The sequence below is a fragment of the Triticum dicoccoides genome, chromosome 1A, assembly GCF_002162155.2.
Source record: "Triticum dicoccoides isolate Atlit2015 ecotype Zavitan chromosome 1A, WEW_v2.0, whole genome shotgun sequence".
Classification (NCBI taxonomy): domain Eukaryota; kingdom Viridiplantae; phylum Streptophyta; class Magnoliopsida; order Poales; family Poaceae; genus Triticum; species Triticum dicoccoides.
In genome coordinates this window covers 20,975,058-20,977,911 of record NC_041380.1, presented here as the reverse complement: position 1 = coordinate 20,977,911, position 2,854 = coordinate 20,975,058, and the positions used below count along the sequence as shown (strand labels likewise).

At 51.0% G+C, this 2,854-nt stretch overlaps 1 long non-coding RNA gene across 1 annotated transcript; it reads left to right on the top strand.

Moving 5' to 3' along the window:
* The first annotated feature begins 2,257 nt into the window (after window positions 1–2,257).
* LOC119351991 lies at window positions 2,258–2,617 on the top strand. Its single transcript, XR_005170106.1, has 3 exons — window positions 2,258–2,341; window positions 2,413–2,492; window positions 2,575–2,617. It is a non-coding gene; the product is annotated as an uncharacterized LOC119351991 (long non-coding RNA).
* The last annotated feature ends 237 nt before the right edge of the window (window positions 2,618–2,854 follow it).

Sequence of the window (2,854 nt, the reverse complement as noted above, 5' to 3'; positions counted from 1 at the left end):
CCGGTGCGCCGGCCCAAATTTGGGCCGGTCGCTGCCCATATTGTCCGATTTGCCCTGTTACAACCGTCAGATCCGGGTTCTTCTCCTTCCTCCCTTCTGTCAACGCACGTGATTTAGAAACAAAAAGAAATCCTCCGTGTTCGTCGGCCGCCACGTTCGTCCCCCTTGCCAGCCATGCTTGCCGGCGACCCCAAGCCACCCATGCCCGCCGTTTTGCTGCTCCTGGTCGCCAGACACCCGTGTCGACCACGCTCGTCCCTCGGCCGCCCCATGCTTCTTATATTGGTGACTGCAGCTCACCCGCCGGCCAGTTCCAGCTCGCAACCATTGTGGCTGCAACATCTCCACGCGTCACCGCCTCCACTCCACTCGTCGCCGTCGTCCGCTCAGACCATCGTGTTCCCCTGCGAAAAAAATCTCAGCCAAAACAAATAATCTATTGGTTTGCCGGCAGTAGCAAAAACACATGCGAGTTGTAGCAAAAATTATCCATGTTTCCAGCAAAAACACATTGTAGCCGCCGGTCATAGCAAGAACTCTCACGTGCCCATGCAGCAAAACATCTTGCCGGTTCCAGCAAATTTTTTGCCAGTTCCAGCAAAAACGAACTCGTCGCCGTCCGGTTCCAGCACATGCCAAAAGTGGTTGCAGCTTTTCTGCCGTCTGGTTCCAGCAATAAAAATCTCTAGTTGCGGCATCAGAGCTCGTCGTCTTCACCGCCGGTCGTGCTGGTTCACCAGCAGCAGCTGGTTGCGACAACAATGGCCGCCAGTGAGAGGAGCTTGTGGTGGTTCGTGAGCAGCGTGGAGGAGAGAAAATCGTGGTTGTGGAGAGCAGAGGATGCCGCGGCTGGAGGTTGAAGAAAAGCCAAATGCAAAGGTCAGGAAGAGGATAAGGATAGGAGTGGGGGCGGTTGTGTGAGGTCCACCACGTACACATGTCGTACGCTGGGGTTTGTTTCGTGGGCGTTGGAGCCAACGTGGCGAGCGAGCCAGCCGAAAGTTCGACCGGTCTGCCGGCTTGCAACGTTTTCCAAAAAAACGTCCACCAGCACATTAGCCAGCCTACATCTACCCACCCAGCCTGCCCCTCGACCCTTGACCTAAACCTAACGCAGCGCCCGGGTCGCGGCGCTGGGGACCGCCAGTGCCCGTCGCCCTAGGACTGGACGTACGAGCGAGCTTTTCGGCTCGGCCCGAAGCTCACTCCAGCTCGGCCCGTTACAGCTCGGCTCGATAGGATTATCGAGCGGGCCGAGGTCTGAAAACAGGCCCATTTCGCGACCGAGCCGAGCTGAGTTTCGACCGGTCCAGCTCGGTGGCTCGCTTGCGGCCCAGCCCAATTCCACCATCGATCACAATAGCTAGCGCATTAGGGCAGAGCAACCACAACCAGTCTCTCGTCTCTCCCTTTCTCTGCTCTGCGCCGCCTCGCCTCTCTCTTGCCCTGCCACAAATCTGGATCGACAGCAACGAGCGACGCCGCGCTTCCTCGCCAACCCGGCACCGACGGTGACGGGCGGCGCGACCGTTCCTCACCACACCAGACATAGACGGACGCGCCTCCCCTGGTTTCTTGCGGAACGTGACGAGCCGGAGCAGGTACTTCCTTCGTTCCCAAATCCCAATCCCTAGCAGCAGCTCTCTGAACTTAGTACGCATGTGATGGATCAATGGATGGATGGATCGATGGATGTAGTCATGTAGTTCGAACTTCCCAAACCCTAGTCGTAGTTGTCTGCACTAGTACACATCTGATGGATGGATGGACGGATGGATCGATGGACGTAGTCAGGTAGATGTAGGGCTAGATGGGTGGATCATGGATGGATGTATTGTAGTCTGTACAGCTAGATGTAGCAGCAACAGATGGATGGATCATGGATGGATGGAGTTGTAGGGCAGAATGGATGGATAGATCAAAATTTTCATTGATTCCATGTGTAATTAGTTTTCTGTTGTTGATGAACTAGTTGATGATCTACTTGCTGTAGCATAGCAGCTTGAAAAAAAATCTACTTGCTGGAAAATTACATAGACTCCATGTCTAATTAGTTTACTGTTGTTGATGATTGACTGTTTGTTGTTTGCTGATGTGTGCAGACGCCTATCGTCGCAACAATGGACAAGCAAAAGGGGAAGGCGAGTGGGAAGGAGAAGGAGAAAGAGAGGACGTTGGACTCCATTATGAAGAGAAAGTTGCCGGTCTCGGGGATGCAGAAGGGGAACGGGAAGGGCAATGGACAAGCAAAAGGGGAAGTTCTTTGAAACCAGAAATGGTGGAAGCCTTGGTGTGCGGTGCTAGTTATATCAAAGGTTCTCACAAGGACTTCAATGTGGTGGTATGATTCCTATCTTTTTCTTCTATGATTTCTGTCTATTTCTTGTATGTGGCTAACTTACAAATAATTAGGAGAGGGATGAAGATGAGGAGGACGATGTTGAGAATATCAAGTTGCCCAAGATTGTTGATGTGGGGGGTGACAACAATTGGTAACTAATGTTTTTACATGTCTCAGTTTTCCTATCTTGACATAGTGAGAATATCAAGTTTACAAATCTGTGTTGCATGTAGATATTCGCCATGTGGGTGTTGCTCTTGCAATTTTGAAGATGGATGTCTACATGATCTTCTCATGTGGATTGTTGAGGTCAACGTGATCATCTCGTGCCATTTCTTTTGTTGTGATGAACTTTGAATTATGTGTGCTGTTGTGATGAACTATGAACCTTGAATGATGTTGTGATGAACCATGCACTTTCAACAATGTTATTGTGAACTTGTGATGAACTATGAACTTTGTATTATGTGGTTTTCGCTAGTCATTGTTTGGCTGTCAACATTTTCTTAGTTT